Source organism: Salvelinus sp. IW2-2015, linkage group LG36 (assembly GCF_002910315.2).
Source record: "Salvelinus sp. IW2-2015 linkage group LG36, ASM291031v2, whole genome shotgun sequence".
NCBI classification, from domain to species: Eukaryota; Metazoa; Chordata; class Actinopteri; order Salmoniformes; family Salmonidae; genus Salvelinus; species Salvelinus sp. IW2-2015.
Window position 1 is genome coordinate 37,922,272 of NC_036875.1, and position 20,072 is coordinate 37,942,343.

The window sequence follows — 20,072 nt, forward strand, 5'->3', positions numbered from 1 at the left end:
AATCTAGTGGCAGGGAAGAAAAGAACATGAGGTGTGAAGAACACAACACAACCCCCCTGATCCTCACACTCTTCACCCCCTGCTTCCTCACCCTCTTCACCCCCTGCTCCTCAGCCTCCTGCTCCTCACCTCTTCACCCCCCTGCTCCTCATCCCCCTGCTCCTCAACCTCTTCACCCCCTGCCTCCTCACCCCCATCTCACCCCCTGCTCCTCACCCTCTTCACCCCCTGCTCCTCACCCCCTGCTCCTCAACCTCTCACCCCATGCTCCTCAACCTCTTCACCCCCTGTTCTCCCTCAACCTCTTCCACCCCCTGCTCCTCAAACCTCTTCACCCCCGGCTCCTTCACCCTCCTGCCCCTCAACCTCTTCACCTCCTACTTCTCTCTCCCCTGCCTTCCTCACCCTCTTCATCACCCCCTTCCCCCTACTCCCTGCCACTTCCTATCTCACCCTGCTTCCCCTCTTCATCCTCCCTGCTACTCACCCGCTAACTCTCCTCTCATCACCCTCTTCCTTCACCCTGCCTCGCCCACTCACTCCCTGCTCCTCACCCTCTTTCCTTTCCCTGTCCTGCACCCTCTTCACTCTCCCTGCTCCCTCCACCCTCTTCACTCTCCCCTGCCTCCTCACCCTCTTCACTTTCCCCTGCTCCCACCCTCCTCAACTCTCCTGCCTGCCTCCCCTCACTAGCCCTGCTCCTCACCCCTCACTCTCCCCTGCTCCTCACCCGTCTCACTTTTCCCCTTGCTCCTCCCTCACCCCTGCTCTCACCCTTCACTCTCCCCTGCTCCTCACCCTCTTCACTTCCCCTGCTCCTCACCCTCTTCACTCTCCCCCTGCTCCTCACCCCTCTTCACCTCCCTGCTCCCTCAGCCTACTTCCACTCTCCCCTGCTCCTCACCCTCGTTCACTCTCCCCTGCCTCCTCACCCTCCTCACTCTCCCCTGCTCCTCACCCACTTCACTTCCCTGCTCCTCACCCACTTTCATTTCCTGCCCTCCTCCCTCTCACTCCCTGCCTCACCCTCATCCTGCTCTACATTTCACTCTCCCCTGCTCCTCACGCTCGTCATCTCGCCTCCTACGCCTCTCATCTGGCTCTCCCCCCTCCGGTCCCTGCTCGCACCCTCTTCACTCTCCCTGCTTCCTACACCCCGTTCTCACTCTCCCCTGCTCCTCAACCCACTTCACTCTCCCCTGCTCCTCACCCTCGTTCACTCTCCCCTGCTCCTCACCCATACTGTCACTCTCCCTCGCCCTCACCCATCTTCACTCGTCCCCTGGCCTCTCTCAGCCCTCTTTTCCACTCTCCCCTGCCTACCTCACCCTCTTCACTCTCTACTGTTCCTCACCCTCCTCCTGCTCCTGACATGTCTATTTCATACACAAATGTAGGAATCCCATTTGTTGTGTAAACATCCGCATGTTAATTCTTGCTCACCTGTAGGAGTAACGTCTTTCCCTCACGGGGATTCTTGCATACGCGTGGAGGCGTCCGTTTCTGCCAGGCTGGATGGTCTGACTGAACACATCTGGTCTCCTTCCATGGAGGATGGTACCAGATCTGGATACTCCCTGTTAGACCACCCAACACAAGCTGGGTTAAACGGAAATTCAAAGGGTTGATCCTACCGTTGATAATCCTAGACGGTGTCCCTACCGTTGCGTTGCCCAGGATGACTTGCTATGTACTCTGGCTGAACGGTGCTGACAGTGAGCAGCATGCAGGGCTCTGTGGGGTCATGAAGATGAAGCCATGTTCTCTCTGGCCCTGTGTTCTCTTGTAGACACTGAAGGCCTGGAAAGCTCCGGTTCTGCATCACCAGAGAAAGGCTCCTGAAGGTGTAGGTCACCGACGACTCGTTGTTAAACGACACAGACACCTCTTGCAGGACACAGAGAAGAGAGTATGGATTTAGGTTAATGCATTGTATCATGGTGACAGTCCCAGGCACAATATGGTCCTCTCTACTTGTGCTAGCCATCCAATAGTATCTCCATTCATGCATATTAGTAACTGCCCCAGAGGCCATTCTGCTAATATGTTTATGGCCATCTTCTAAAGAAAAAGAAAAACGTTAAAAAAAATAACAAATATTGATCTAAGTTCTGGGTTCCAGATGCTACGGAGTGGGATTGATCAAAGTGAGACTATGTATTTCAGACCAGTGGAATATTTCGGCTTGTTGCTCCATGAAATGGAGCCTAGATTTAGTGTTGAATGTAGAGCAGAGACAGACCAGAGACACGGAGAGGAAGGATTCTGTCATCGTCATCTCATCCCTCTGATCTTCATCTTCAGATGGACTTCAATCTGCACTCTGCCGACTGATCTCAACACCTCTACTTCCAATACTTCAACAGCAAGTGACATTAGGACTGAGCAGGCCCTAAATCTTTGCTTGGCATCGAATATTTCACTTGAAAACCCACTAAATATTCAAGGTTTCATTCACCGTCTGACGATTTAGATTTCTGAAAAGGCCTGTTGTGACATAGCCTCTATTGTTAATCAACTTCCCCTGACTGCAGCAGATTGCACTCGCGAGGGAACTTTTCCACCCAGCGTTAAAAATGAACTATTTACCCAAACTGGAGTGCATGTTTTGTATGTATACTTGAATGTTAAAAGTTAGAAATCATAGATTCAAGCATCAGAATGAATAGATGAAACAACATTACAGCTAAATCAACCCCAAGGCTTAACCTCTGTGATGGAGTTTACTATGCGTTTCACACCCTTTCCTTGCGGGAGGGGCCCCCCGTAGGCAGACTGAGAGCAGTCACAAGACGTAGGCCGCTGTTCTCTCTATCGCACCTCCCGCTGTTGTTGCAGAGACTGCTGCGGAAGCCACTGCAGTGGCCGGGCAGCCAGCGCTCACCCGGGTCATCTTTAGCCGCCCTCCTCCAGGTTAAAGGTCACACCCGTTTATAGTCAGATCTGATGCAACCAAGAAAAGCCCCTCTGCCTAGCCGCTCTCCCCCTGTGAGAGAGATGACAGTGGTGAGTGTGAGAGCGTAGTGTGCGAGATGTTATTACAGTGTTATAACCCAATGAGTATGTATCATTCATATTGCGTGGACTGAAGTACTAGCTGCTGTTCCCCCTGAGGAGGATGACAGGTTATAACTAGTTCATATGTTTATTACCAGTGTTATAACCACAATTAGTATATAATGGCATTCATATTCTATGAGTACTATCTGCTGTTCCCCCTTGAGGAGGACACAGGTTACTAAATAGTTCATATTTTATTACAGTGTTTAACACAATTAGTAATGTAATGCATCATATTCTACTGATACTAGCTGCTGTTCCCCCTGGAGGCAGAACCACACGTTATAACAGCTCATAATGCTTTTTACAATGTTACAAACCAACCTGTTCAAATAATATTTCAGGTTATTCAGATAACAATTATTTGTAATAAAATAAGAGTAGTTGGAAATATTGGAATTATGTGGAAATACACTTGTAAAGTATTGAAAATACTCAAATACACTCCACGCATTAACTCAGTTATTAGAAACTATTACTGAAAAAAGTATTTTGAAAATACTTACAGATTACAATTTGGTTGACCAATTTGGTAATAATTTTTTATACAAATAACCATTCAAATACATTTTTTTAAATTAACCTTTATTTAATAGGCAAGTCAGCTAAAGAACAAAATTTTATTTACCAATGACACCTATCCTGGCCAACCCAATTGTAGAGTGCCGGGGATTGGAAACCAAGGCCGCATTAAAATACAAATTTACTGCTTTGGCTGTGTATTTTGAAAATACTATATTATTACAACTAATATATGGTTTATATGGTATCAACATTTATAATCTGCTCTATTGCCACTAAATTAATTCCACAGAGGGGCTGTGCACCCTAGCCCTACCAACACACAGCGGGCTGTTGAGACTGAGACTATGAGGCCAGTCCTACCCAACAAAACAGCTGGCTGTTGAGACTGAGACTATTGAGGCCAGCCCTAACCACCAAACAGCTGGCTGATTGATTACTGAGACTATTGAGCCAGCCCTAACCACAAAACAGCTGGCTGATGATACTAGACTATGAGGGCCAGCCCTAAACCACAAAACAAGCGGCTGATGATACTAGAGACTATGAGCAGCCCTAAACACAAAACAGCTGGCTGTTGAGTTACTGAGACTATTGAGGCCAGCCCTAACCACAAACAGCTGGTGATGATACTGAGACTATGAGGGCCCAGCCCACTAACCACCAAACAGCTGCGCTGATTGATAGCTGGGAGACTATGAGGCCAGTCCTACCACCAAAACAGCTTGGCTGTTCGAGACTGAGACTACGAGGCAGCCCCTAACCACAAACAGCTGGCTGTTGAGACGAGACTATGAGGCCCACACGTTCCTACCCACAAAACAGCTGGCTGTTGAGACTGAGACTATGGAGGCCAGTCCTACCCACAAAAACAGCTGGCTGTTGAGACTGAGGGACTTGAGGCCAGTCCTACCCAACAAACAGGCTGGCTGATGTATTACTGAGACTATGAGGCCAGTCCTACCACAAACAGCGGCTGTTGAGGACTTGAGACCTATGAGCAGTCCTACCCACAAACAGCTGGCTGTTGCAGACTGAGACTATGAGGCCAGTCCTACCCACAAACCAGCTGCTGTTGAGACTGAACTATGAGGCCAGTCCTACCCACAAACAGCTTGCTGTTGAGAATGAGACTAATGAGGCCAGTCCTACCACAAAAACAGCTGGCTGTTGAGCCGGAGCGAGGTGTCCCTCAGATGGAGCTTCCAGGAAGCGCATGGGTAGTTGGCTCCACCTGCAGTGAGGCCTCCTTCACCACCTGCGCTCCCCCTGCTGTTCTCTCTGTAGACACTGGAGGCCTGGAAGCTCCTGTTCTGCATCACAGAGAAAGGCTCCTGGAAGGTGTAGGTCACCGACGACTCTGTGTTAAACGACACAGACACCTCTGCATGGACACAGAGAGAGAGTATGGGTTAGGTAATGCATTGTATCATGGGTGACAGTCCAGCACAATATGGTCCTCTCTTACTTGTTGCTAGCCATCAATAGTATCTCCATTCATGCTATAGTAACTGCCCCAGAGGCCATTCTGCTAATATGTTTATGGCCATCTAAAAGTAAAAAGAAAAACGTTAAAAAAAATAACAATATTGTCTAAGTTCTGTGTTCCAGATGCTACGGTAGTGGGATTGGATCAAAGTGAGACTATTGTATTTCAGACCAGTGGAATATTTCAGGCTTGTCTGCTCCATGATAATGGAGGCCTAGATTAGTGTGAATGTGAGAGCAGAGACAGACCAGAGACAGCGGAGGAGGAAGGATCTGTCATCTCATCTCATCCCTCTGATCTCATCTTCAGATGGACTCCAATCTGCACTCTGCCACTGATCTCAACACCTCTACTTCAATACTTCAAGAGCAAGTGAACATTAGGACTGAGGCAGCCTAAGATCTTTGCTGGCATCGAATATTTCACTTGAAAACACTAAATATTCAAGGTTTTCATCACCTCTGAGCGATGTTAGATTTCTGTAAAAGGGCTGTTGTGACATAGCTCTATGTTAATCAACTTCTCCTGACTGCAGCAGATTGCACTTCGCGAGGGAACTTTTCACCCAGCTGTTAAAAATGATACTATACAAACTGGAAGTGCATGTTTTGTATGTATACTTGAAGTTAAAGGTTAGAATCATAGATTCAGCATCAGAATGAATAGATGAAACAACATTACAGCTAAATCAACCCCAAGGCTTAACCTCTGTGATGGAGTTACTATGCGTTTCACACCTTCCTTGCAGGAGGGCCCCCCGTAGGCAGACTGAGAGCAGTCACAGACGTAGCCGCTGTTCTTCTCGATGCACCTCCCGCTGTTGTGGCAGAGACTGCTGGAGCCACTGCAGTGGCCGGGGCAGCCAGCGCTCACCCCCGGGGTCATCTTAGCCCGCTCCTCCAGGTTAAAGGTCACACCGTTTATAGTCCAGAGTTCTGATGCAACCCAAGAAGCCCCTCTGCCTAGCCGCCGTTCCCCCTGGAGGAGGGATGACAGGTTATAACTAGTTCATATGTTTATTACAGTGTTATAACACAATTAGTATGTAATGCATCATATTCTACTGAGTACTAGCTGCTGTCCCCTGGAGGAGGGATGACAGGTTATAACTAGTTCATATGTTTATTACAGTGTTATAACACAATTAGTATATAATGCATCATATTCTTACTGAGTACTATCTGCTGTTCCCCCTGGAGGAGGGACAACAGGTATAACTTAGTTCATATGTTTATTACAGTGTTATAACACAATTAGTATGTATGCATCATATTCTACTGAGTACTAGCTGCTGTTCCCCCTGGAGGAGGAACCACACGTTATAACTAGCTCATATGCTTGTTACATGTTACAACCAGACCTGGGTTCAAATAATATTTCAGGTATTCACGATAACAATTATTTGAATAAATAAGTAGTTGAATATTGGAATGTATTTGGAAATACACTTGTAAAGTATTTGAAAATACTCAAATACACTCCAGCGCATTTAACTCAGTTATTAGAAACTATTATCTGAAAAAAGTATTTTGAAATACTTACAGATACAATTTGGTTGACAATTTGTAATAATTTTTTATACAAATAACCATTCAAATACATTTTTTTTAAAATTTAACCTTTATTTAACTAGGCAAGTCAGCTAAGAACAAAATCTTATTCAATGACAGCCTATCCTGGCCAACAATTGTAGAGATGCCGGGGATTGAAACCGAGGCCGCATAATAAAAGTACTTGCTTTGGCCTGTGTATTTGAAATACTATATTAGTTACAACTAATTTATATTGGTTTATATGGTATCACATTTATAACTGCTCTATGCACATATTAATCCACAGAGGGGCTGTTCCCCTAGCCCTACCAACACACAGCTGGCTGTGAGACTGAGACTATGAGGCCAGTCCTACCACAAACAGCTGGCTGTTGAGACTGAGACTATGAGGCCAGCCCTAACCCACAAACAGCTGGCTGATGATACTGAGACTATGAGGCCAGCCCTAACCACAAACAGCTGCTGTGATACTGAGACTATGAGGCATGCCTAACACAACAGCGGCTGATGATACTGAGACTATGAGGCAGCCCTACCACAAACAGCTGGCTGTTGAGACTGAGACTATGAGGCCGCCCTAACCAACAAACAGCTGGCTGATGATACTGAGACTATGAGGCCAGCCCTAACCACAACAGCTGGCTGATGATACTGAGACTATGAGGCCAGTCCTACCCACAAAACAGCTGGCTGTTGAGACTGAGACATACGAGCAGCCCAACCACAAACAGTGGCTGGGTTGAGACTGAGACTATGAGGCCAGTCCTACCCACAAACAGCTGGCTGTTGAGACTGAGACTATGAGGCCAGTCCTACCCAACAAACAGCTGGCTGTTGAGACTGAGACTATGAGGCCAGTCCCTACCACAAACAGCTGGCTGGATGATACTGAGACTATGAGGCCAGTCCTACCCACAAACAGCTGCTGTTTGAGACTGAGACTAATGAGGCCAGTCCTACCCACAAACAGCTGGCTGTTGAGACTGAGACTATGAGGCCAGTCCTACCCACAAACAGCTGGCTGTTGAGAATGAGACTAAGAGGCCAGTCCTACCCACAAACAGCTGGCTGTTGAGCCGGAGGCGGAGGTGTCCCTCAGATGGAGCTTCCAGGAAGCGCATGGGTAGTTGGTCCACCTGCAGTGAGGCCTCCTTCACACTGCGCTCCGCCCTCACATAGTGCCACTGCCTGTCATTCAGCGGCACGTGGGACTTAATGGCCAGGACCACCGGCCCGTTTCCCACATCAAAGGAGAACGTCACTGCGAACGGAGCTGAGGGAACAGAACGGGGACACAAGCTGACAGTCATTCAGGTCAGTAGTGAATCTGAGACTCCTCTTTTCTATGGGTCACCATTTCGTTTTATGTCGATGAGTTGCAATGTGATGCATTGATCTTCAAAGGCTTTATTTGTGACCAAATCTTTATACATTTAGTTATTTTCTTGTTGGGGGGAGGCGGGGGCTATAGGTGCAATACACAAATTAATATCATTGAATAGCTTGCATCCACCTGTATGTAAATAAAAAGAAGTGAGCCTCCACCCACAACCTCATCCTACGTCTCCATCCATCCAACCACCCACAGTGACTTACAGTCATATTATATATGCATACACGCTGCACTTGTTTCAGAGCTCCAAATGGAATATTACGAAAGACTTCAAGATAAGCTTTTACAGACTAATTTTGAACTCGGTGCTAGTCAGTACATTCACAATGTAGTTTGATCATTATTTTCTTCAACAGCCGCTGTTTTTGGCTGCCAAGGAAAATGTTATTAGAGGCTTGACAGCTTGATAACAGAGCACTGTGTGTGTCATTAGTATTAAATTATGCAGTGCAGGTCAGGAGTGACATCTTGCACATTTTTCTAACTGCATGTCAAATGTAGGCTACTGTAGCTGGGAAGTGCTTTCATCAGAAAACAGAATATTTATGATTTCAAACCACTGGCCTCCTCCAAATGGATCCTTGTGTGTGTGTGTGTGTGTGTGTGTGTGGTGTGTGTGGTGTGTGTGGTGGTGTGTTGTGTGCGGCGTGAGAGTGCGGTACAACTAACAGTGAGCTCCACTCTGATGAAGTCCTTGAGGCCCAGGTTCTCCAGGAAGACTCCTGAGGGAGCGCTGGTCTTGAAGTAGAAGGAGATGTCAGTGCTGAGCTCTGCCTGGAGGGTGGGGAAGTGCAGGTAGGATGACTCCTGGTAGAAGGACGCTGCATTCCACACAGACTCTAGAAAACAGGAAATACAAGTATTTTCTATGATTTTGAACACAGTCAATATTTAATCAGCATTTTGCCTGGAAAAACAAGGATGTTCAAAGGGACCATCTGTAAGATAAAAATGTTACAAAATAAAAATGTTACAAAATAAAACAGTTCACCTACTGTCACCATAACAACGCAGCGGGCCGATTCTGTAGAGCGCCTCAGAGTCAGTTCTGTTGGTGTCCCCAATCACGATCTCACTCACTGGTAAGTGCTCTTTGTAGGAGAGGACTCCTGTGTCATTAGACCTGCAATAAACAGAGAGAGAGAAGCCTCTTAATTTCACTACAGATAAACTAATCCAATCCTCAGTCAGCATTGAAACTTCAGAGTAAACACTATAAAGATGGAGTGATCGATCAAGGTCTGGACTGTATCTCAGGAGATATGCAAATTAGGTTCCCCAAATGCAAAATTACATGGGGGCACACAGGGTGAGAATAAATGTAAAAAAAAGAATGTACACAACAGAATTCAAGTTTAAAACAACTTATGTAATAAAGAATATTATCATAAGAACTGCAGTTGAATATGTTTTATAGTTATTTATACCTTCGTATAGTAAATGTTTTCCAGCAGTTGAATTGTGATGAAGATATCCCTGTATTTAAAGTTCTATATGGAAAGTAAGTAATGCGCCAAAAACATTTTTATTATGATCAAAAAGACAAACGCAAAGGTCTGTACAGCTTTGATATTGATCAATGAACAGCCCAGTAGATACACAGAGAAATATTTGCCTAGTTACCATGAGTCTGTGTCGGCATCACAGTTGCAGAAGTAGTTCATGTCCATGCAGTTCTCATCCAGGCTGCAGGAGCACTGCTGAACACCTGGCAGGAAGCCTCCCCAGTAGGTCCGTCTCTCTCCACCCTGGTCCACCCACCAGGACAGCGGGCTGCCATCTGGACCAGTCACAGGATTACAATTAGGTCCACATTGTAGAGAAACAGAATCTGCACAGTGAATGTGATTAGAGCCCTGGGCATCTTTTGGTATCCCATGGCATTGTGTCAATGAGTCCTCAGTGATGTCAGTTAGACTCGCAGGGCTCATTTCCTGGAGCATCTGCAAGTGGCCCTGCTACAGTCTTCTGTCCCACAACATGACTCTGCCTGAGAGACACTACAGGCCTGCAGGAACTAGATTCTGTTACATTTCAAACCCGCACACATTACAGATGCCCTCTCATGGAACTTACTTTGAGGTCTTGAAATAAACAGAGGTACAATATTGACAATTAAACAGTCTTCTTTGGCTCCAGTGTTGCTTGCTTATTTAATCAGAATACGTTCCAGTGTTGGGCAAACATTTGAGAGCTTAATACTATACAAATTAGTTGTTGTTTATTGTTCTGTTTTTGTAGTCATGACAAATAATGTGCCAATGTGCATCCTAAGTACTGAAACGGTACATTTATACAGTGCATTTGGAAAGTATTTAGACCCCTTGACTTTTTCCACATTTTGTTACGTTACAGCCTTAGTCTAAATATTTATTAAATATTTTGTTTTTTATCAATCTACACACAATACCCTATAATGACGAAGCGAAAACAGATTTTTATAATTTTAGCAAATGTATTCAAATTAAAAAACAGAAATACCTCAAGAGTTGCTCTGTGGAGATGGGAGAACCTTCTAGAAGGACAACCATCTCTGCAGCACTCCACCAATCAGGCCTTTATGGTAGAGTGGCCAGACAGAAGGCATTCCTCAGTAAAAGGCACTTGACAGCCCGCTTGGAGTTTGCCAAAAGGCACCTAAAGCGTCTCAGACCAGATGTTTTTCAGCAGCAGGGGCTGGGAGACTAGTCAGGGTCCAGGGAAAGATGAACGGAACAAAGTACTGAGAGATCCTTGATGAAAACCTCCTCCAGAGCGCTCAGGACCTCAGACTGAGGCGAAGATTCACCTTCCAACAGGACAACAACCCTAAGCACACAGCCAAGACAACGCAGGAGTGGCTTCGGGATAAGTCTCTGAATGTCCTTGAGTGGCCCAGGCAGAGCCCGGACTTGAACCCGATCGAACATCTCTGGAGAGACCTGAAAATAGCTGTGCAGCAACGCTCTCCATCCAACCTGACAGAGCTTGAGAGGATCTGCAGAGAAGAATGGGGAGAAACTCCCCAAATACAGGTGTGCCAAGCTTGTAGCGTCATATTGAAGAAGACTCGAGGCTGTAATCGCTGCCAAAGGTGCTTCAACAAAGTACTGAGTAAAGGGTATGAATACTTATGTAAATGTTCTATTTCAGTTTTTTAATTTTAAAACATTTGCTAATTTCTGAAAATATGTTTTTGCATTTATCATTAAGGAGTATTGTGTGTAGATTTATGAGGAAAAATAAGAATTGAATACATTTTAGAATAAAAGCTGTAACATAACAAAAAGTGAATAAAGTCAAGGGGTCTGAATACTTTCCGAATGCACTGTAGATGAAACGTTATAATGAATCGAGAAGACGAGTCAAAATTACAGTGTCATTGTAGATGCTAATTGGCCTTTTTTTGTCATATCACAAGCTGCAGCTGTGGCCTGTGCCCAACACTACAGACACATAATTAAACAAATGAAAATCAAACAAATTAAAAACAATCAAACATATTAAACTAATGTGAACCATATTCCATCAATGCATGCAGGTTACACATTCATGACGGTGTGATGTATGAGTTCACAAAAATACACTTTTTAATATCATGCAAATTTACATAAATCCATTTGCCAAATTGGTCTAATAATAAACAATTATTGATCGCTATATTTATTGAACAGCTAAGTAACATGGTGTGTATGACAGAGGGGTTGAACATCATTAATCTTCTATAGAGAGAATATATGGGTTGAAGCACGACAGCCAGCAGAAAACAACCTACAGTATTCATGTTCCATCTGACACTGTTCATATATAGCCCATGAAATGACCTGTTTCCTGTCTCTTATTGATCCACTGTGAAAATTAACTTGTTTGTTTGCGCACACATGACAGCCAGAGAATCAGGGAATTCAGGACTTCATGAATGTTTCATGATTTAGGAGCAAATGTGGGATGCCTGGGAGACCGTTTGCTCTCAAAGCAATTGAAGATTGATGCTCAGAGACATGCTGGGCGGTAGCCTTTCAAGTTATTGCAAGATAATGGGATCAATGTTTAGAGGATTGAGCGTATATTAACACGCTCAGGTCAGAGTCAGGTTCATTCTTAGAATACTAACCAGTCATATTACGGAACAGGTCCATCTGGGAACATGTCTAAGTTTGACTTCATAAGGTGAACAGGACGCTATCAACCCAACTCACCTCTGGTGTTGAAGAGGCGGGACTTCCTGCAGCTGTACATAACTTCCTGTTGACACTGCTCTGACCTGGCCACGAGGGCCATCAGTTGTTCAGGTGAGGCGCTGTAGTTAAACTTCATAATGTAGGGCTTCTGTAGTGTAGAACCCTGGACCCTGACTGGATCTGTGCTGTTGTGGGTCACTACTGTCCACACCTTGTTCTCTACAACACAACACAACATAGAACAAAACACAAACCTGAAGACATTTTGACCTGTAACATGCTGTACATGATGTGCAGAGCCGGTTGGTTGTGTCATTTTGAACCTTTTGATTATAAACCCTTGGATACATTCACAAGCTTTGACTTAGTACAAGCCAATATCCAAATAAACATGTTGAATTAATTATTAGATTGATTAAAAAGGGGCTTCCTGCATGTACAGTAATCCACAGTCAAACATAAGACTTCCTGTAGGCTCTCTAACCAAGGGTGAATAGTTTGTATGATTCAATGAGGTGAGAACTTCTATTCATTACCATCCCCCTATTTGATGTACTATGGGGGAATTGGTGTTTACCTTGCCTGAGAGAAAATCCTCTTCCACTTTGTGATTATTCACATCCCAGGTTGTCAAGCTGAGAGTTATTTACATCTCTAATAGATTCCTTAATTGAGGTCAACCGGAGGCGACTCAATGCAAAATTATTAGGATTTGTGGAGGGCAAAAAAAAAGGCAAACATTGTGATCTTGAGCCAGACTATCAACAGGCAGCAGCCAGACTATCAACAGGCAGCCAGCCACCCAGCCACCCAGCAACCTCCGTAATTACTTAAATGTTGCATTTACCTCCGGAAAGGTCAGAGCTGAAAGCTCATGACAGCAAGTGATGGATATTGTCTTGAGTGCCAGCGTTGAGGCATCAAGCTCTCATTCCTTTACTCTGTCTGTCAAAAGTCTAAAGCCCTGAAGACATGAGACACAGACTTGAATCAGAGCCTTGATCATTTTGTGGATTCACTTTTGTTTTTGAGTAACTTTGCACACTTTTACACAAATAATTTCTTATTTACAGCAGAGATTTACCCAAATATTTACTTGAAGCTCTCTTTGTAACCAAAGGGCGGGTCCATATCGAGTAACCCTAATGATTTTCCACATGATAGCTTGGCTGTCAGTTGTGCTGTGGGTCAAAGCAATGTGATCTGTCAGTGACTGAATCGAATATTGCTTACCAAGACTGGGGGCCCCGGTGGCAGCTCACCTGTCATGTTGCAGTAGACCTGTGTGGGCGCCAGAGGACCACTTCCATCTGGATCAATGGAGAAGAGGCCTGAGGAGCTGCCAGTCAGCCGGTAGGCCTCACATGATGCCTCATAGATGGCTACAGAGGAACACAGGGAAACATGATGCCTCATAGATGGCTACAGAGGAACACAGGGAAACATGAGTCCTCATAGATGGCTAACGAGGAACACAGGGAAACATGATGCTTCATAGATGGCTACAGAGGAACACAGGAAACATGACGTCTCATAGATGCTACAGAGGAAACAAGGGAAACATGACGCTAATAGATGGCTACAGAGGAACACGGGAAACATGACGCCTCATAGATGGCTACAGAGGAACACAGGGAAACATGATGCTTCATAGATGGCTACAGAGGAACACAGGGAAACATGACGTCCTCATAGATGGCTACAGAGGAACACAGGGAAACATGACGTCTCATAGATGGCTACAGAGGCACACAGGGAAACATGATGCCTCATAGATGGTACAGCGAAACAGGGAAACATGACGTCTCATAGATGGCTACAGAGGAACACGGGAAACATGATGCCTCATAGATGGCTACAGAGGAACACAGGGAAACATGACGTCTCATAGATGGGAAACATGATGCCTCATAGATGGCTACAGAGGAACACAGGGAAACATGACGTCTCATAGATGGCTAAGAGGAAACAGGAAACATGACGTCTCTTAGATGCTACAGAGGACACAGGAACATGATGCTTCATAGATGGCTACAGAGGAACACAGGGAACATGATGCCTCATAGATGGCTACAGAGGAAACAGGGAAACATGATGCTTCATAGATGGCTACAGAGGAACACAGGGAACATGACGTCTCATAGATGGTACAGAGGAACACAGGGAAACATCATGTCTCATAGTGCTACAGGAACACAGGGAAACATGAGCTAATAGATGGCTACAGAGGAAACAGGGAACATGATGCTTCATAGTGGCTACAGAGGAACACAGGGAAACATGAACGTAAGGGCTACAGAGGACACAGGGAAACATGACGTCTCATAGATGGCTACAGAGGAACACAGGGAAACATGATGCTCATAGATGGCTACAGAGGAACACAGGGAAACATGACGTCTCATAGATGGCTACAGAGGAACACAGGGAAACATGACGCCTCATAGATGGCTACAGAGGAACACAGGGAAACATGATGCTTCATAGATGGCTACAGAGGAACACGGGAAACATGACGTCATAGATGGCTACAGAGGACCACGGGAACATGATGCTCATAGATGGCTACAGAGGAACACAGGGAAACATGACGCCTCATAGATGGCTACAGAGGAACACAGGGAAACATGACGTCTCATAGATGGCTACAGGAACACAGGGAAACTGATGCTTCATAGATGGCTACAGAGGCACAGGGAACATGACGTCTCATAGATGGCTACAGAGGAACACAGGAAACATGATGCCTCATAGATGGCTACAGAGGAACACAGGGAAACATGATGCTTCATAGATGGCTACAGAGGAACACAGGGAAACATGACGTCTCATAGATGGCTACAGAGGAACACAGGGAAACATGACGTCTCATAGATGCTACAGAGGAACACAGGGAAACATGATGCCTCATAGATGGCTACAGAGGAACACAGGGAAACATGATGCCTCATAGATGGCTACAGAGGAACCCAGGGAACATGATGCCTCATAGATGGCTACAGAGGAACACAGGGAAACATGATGCCTCATAGATGGCTACAGAGGAACACAGGGAAACATCATGCTCTCAAATGTCTGACAGAAATTTGATGAGAAAGTTTTAAAATGATTGTATTGACTAGCATGTAACATAATTGAAAGTGGCTGGAAAATTTGCGATAGTTCTGAGTGGATATTAGTTGAGAAACTATAAAACACAGACATCTACCTTTGAAAATAGGAATATAATATATGGTACATAAATATACATGCTTTATACATGCTTTATATGAACCATAGTAATTTTGAATTTCGTAAAGTTAGTGTGGAAGAGGTGAACAAATTATTGTTGTCTATCAACAATGACAAGCCACCGGGGTCTGACAATCTGGATGGAACATTACTGAGGATAATAGGGACGATATTGCCACTCCTATTTGCCATCTCTTCAATCTAAGCCTATAGGAAATAGTGTTCCCTCAGGCCTGGAGGGAAGCAAAAGTCATTCCGCTACCCAAGAATAGCAACGCACCTTTCACTGGCTCAAACAGCTGACCAATCAAATCAACCTGTTACCAACACTAAGTAAACTTTTGGAAAAAAATATGTTTTATCAGATACAATGCTATTTCACAGTAAACAAATTAACAAGAGATTTTCTGCATGCTTATAGGGAAGGGCATTCAACATGTATGGCACTTACACAAATGGCTGATGATTGGCTGAGAGAAATTGATAATAAAAAGATTGTGGGAGCTGTTTTGTTAGACTTCAGTGCAGCTTTTGACATCAGCAATAATAATCTGATGCTGGAAAAACGTATGTGTTACGGCTTTACATTCCCTGATACTGTATGTTGTGGATCGAGAGTTACCTGTCTAACAGAACACAGAGAGTTCTTTATTGGAAGCCCCACCAACATAATCCAGGTAGAGTCAGGCATTCCCCAGGGCGGCTGTCTAGGCATCTAACTTTTTTCAATCTTTACTAATAACCTGCGACTGGCTATGAGTCAAGCCTGTGTGTCTATGTATGGTGATGACTCTATACACGACACACGTCAGCTACCACAGCAAGTGAAATTACTTAAAGAGCTGCAGTCAGTATCAGATTTGGTGGCAAGAAATAAGTTAGTGCTAAATATTTCAAAACCTAACAGCATTGTATTTGGGACAAGTCATTCACTAAATCCTAAACCTCAACTACATCTTGTAATGAATAACGTGGAAATTGAATGAATAATGTGGAAATTGAGCAAGTTGAGGAGACTAAACTGCTTGGCATAACCCTGGATGGTAAAACTGTTATGGTCAAAACATGTTGATGCAACAGTAGCTAAGATGGGGAGCTGAGAACTGTCCATAATAAAGCGCTACTCTGTCTTCTTAACAATGCTATCAACAGGGCAGGTCCTAGGCCCTAGTTGTGTCACAACTGGAATACTGTCCAGTCATGTGGTCAGGTGCAACACAGAATAGGGCAGAACAGGGCAGCACGGCTGGCCCTTAAATGTACATGAAGAGCTAACATTAATAATATGCATGTCAATCTCTCCTGGCTCAAAGTAGAGGAGAGATTGACTTTACTACTATTTGTATTTGTGAGAGGTATTGACATGTTGAATGCACCTAGCTGTCTGACACCCATGCATACCCCACAAGAAATGCCACCAGAGGTCTCTTCACAGTCCCCAAATCCAGAACAAACTATGGAAGGCGCACACAGTACTACATAGAGCCATGACTACATGGAACTCTCTTCCATATCAGGTAACTGATGCAAAAAGCAGAATCAGGGGGAAAAAAAACTGATAAAAAAACACCTTATGCACTGCACTCTACACACACATACACATGGATTTTGTGTTGTAGATATGTGGTAGTAGAGTAGTGGCCTGAGGGCACACACTTAATGTGTTGTGAAATCTGTTGTGAAGTTTTTAAAATTGTATAACTGCCTTGATTTTTTTGGGACCCCAGGAAGAGTAGCTACTGCCTACGTAGGAACTAATGGGGATCGATAATACATAGAAATACAATTGGACCTTGTCCTAGCCTTCCCGTATTGCATGTCATATTGCACACATACGCATACTYTAACTAAGAAAAGGTAGCAAGCCAGGCACCATTATACATTAAAAAGAGTATGTTCGAAGTAAGTGGGGGCATTTTCAATCATGTGGTGCACATTCATATCAAAGTGCACTGCATCCGCTGGCGAATAAACAAGAAATCAGTATTCAGGAGCAGAGGGTTCTGAGAACGCTCAGTGGTGAATATCGAAAAGGGTATCTGTACATGTCTGGAGACGACAGATGAGACGAGAAACTTCCATGTGTCAGACTGAGGATCTTGATGTACAACTAACAGGGATTACCTGAGACCCAGATAGTTAAGCCAGGGGACTGATCACTACAGGTTAACTCTGGCTTTAAACCATCTCATGTTGTTACCCCTTTGAATTACACTTTATAAGGAGGGCAGCACATGTATAACAGCTCTATGTGATTGTGAGATGCATTTTAATATAGTGCATATCCCGTCATGGGGTGTATTGTGCAGTATCGTCAAGAACACATTAGAGAAAGGAGTGGTGAGTGCTATATACTGTATATAGTGTAGCTAAGAAGAGCAGGTGGGGACTCACAGTTGTGGCAGGTGGCTCCAGTGTATCCTGTCCCAGAGCAGTCGCAGTAGAAGCGGCTCCAAGACTGGGAACACTGCCCTCCATGTTCACAGAAGTTGGGCAGACATCTGGAGATAGGCAACAGCAGAAATATACATGACGTTATCATGTATATAAATATCTATACTATGCATGAGCAAATGTCAGGGTGTACATAATAAAAATAATAAAACATTCTAAAGATTTGATAAGGTAGAAAATCAACTGCAAATCTGTTTTTACAATCTCAGAGATTGATGATATATACGTATACTAGTTATTTATTTGAAAGATTCTGAACTTGTTTCCCCAGTAATAAACACAAACAATCACACAATGAAAAGTCTCAGAAGGATAAAGTGTTGGCAACCAAAGAAATGCAATCAAAGCCCAAACACGTATCTGTAAGATCTCACAATCCTTTTTGTAAAGAAGGGTAAAAATGTGCTTTGTCTTTGTGTCGAGGCCTACTATCCTGAACCTTGCATTATCTGCTAAGGAGACTCCCTCCCAATATAWTTTTCATTTCCTTGTCATTATCAAGGCACGGTCTGACACGCAAGTACTCAAGAGGTGAGACGACACAGTTTGTGCATTTTTCTTTTGCCGTTGTTTATTTATGATTTACAAGACTGCTCGGTAAATCCCAAATTAATTGGTACCCCTCCAACTCAGATTGTTTGGGCAACTGGTAAACAAACACAGTACTGTGTTATTATGTTTGAAAAAAATAAACGGCGGCATAATCACATCAAACCCGGAACATGTGTTTATGGGATTTGAACACCCAGCGCTTCACAGCAATTCCTCTGCTAACCACAATTTCCTGATTAATAGTATTTTCCTCAAGCCTCCTTCAGTTTTGCGTAATTGCCCGGCTTCCAAGCACGCAGCTATACAAGCAGGCATCTACAATTTCATACACTTTCGTCTTTCTACCATGAATTGCTATGGAGCGGAGTGACCGCGGCGTGGATAAGGTAACAAGCCATGGTTTCATCACCATAGTGCTGTTTCTATTGTTGTGTTCACGGCTGCCCTCACAGGTCATGAAATTAGAAGCCGCGGCACAGAAGTGAACACTTGAAAAAAACTGTAGTCATGAAGTTTGATTGGACACAGAGAAAAGAAGATTAGCACTCGTAAAGGTTAACCTTCCAATCCTTTAATGAAGCATAGTTCTGGTAGTTACATCAAGACACGCCACTCCGATGGACGATGACACATTTCCAACGGTCTGCTTGCACTAGCCTCCCTAAATAATATTGCATGGCAGTGAAATCTACAACACACTCAGCGTACTCTTTGTGGAAGGCTCCATGAGACGCAGCCAATTACACACAGACATCTGTTTTGTTGTCACCAAGCATCTAATTTCCTCTTTTTACACATTCCATCGCTTTAACTAACATCAACTAACATTTAATCTGTAAATGTTGCACACACTCCAACATCATCTCAATCTGCCGGGTCGCATTCCGAACAGAACAATCAGGTATAGCTGTGATCTGACATCAGAGGATTCCCCTCAGGGTGAATACAAGGAGAAACGCCTGCTCTCTTGTTAGTCTCTTCCCTGTAAGTGTTCCGGGTTTCCACAACCTTGCCATGACATCCATTCAGCGTGTACTAATTCCACCCATTGGTTCCACAACAGAGTGGGGCAATAACGGAATGAGAGGACGCCACGCCCCACACAGGAAGCAGCTTGTTAGTAGGGCCCTCGACCAGGATGATGAGGCTACAGTACCAGGCTCCATTGCATGGTCTAATTGGCCGAGCCTAACTGTAAGCCTATCTCTATTGGCTGTGGTGGAGAGAATAACTGCCGTTTTGTTTTAGTTTGTCATCCAAACACACCAACATTTGGGGATTGGAGCCCCACCTTACTTGGTATAATGTCTGCAGAAACCCTAAAGTCCAACCTGTCATGGATGCTACATGTGTCAAACTGCAGCTCCTTGTAGTCTCCTAGTCGTCCTTGGTGCACCAGGTTCAGGTCCATGGGCTGGCTGTTGATGGAGAAGAGACGCATGCACCCCTGGAACGCCAACGTGGGGTTCTCACAGCCCGAGACGTTCAGAGACGGACAACCTGTGACACAGATTGAAAAACTGTTGCTAAATCGTCGTATTTTCATCATCCAGCATTTCCTGTATACATCTCCAGATAATGTCTTCAGAAGCTGCAGCAAAACCTGACCACCAAGACCTGGTCTCATGAGACAGTTATGCAGACAAAAAGACTCATTG

General features: G+C 44.5%; 1 pseudogene; it reads right to left on the reverse strand.

Annotated features, from left to right (window-relative positions):
• The window catches only part of LOC111959514 (contactin-associated protein-like 5), a 121,165-nt pseudogene that overhangs the window by 4,066 nt on the left and 97,027 nt on the right, over nt 1-20,072 (reverse strand).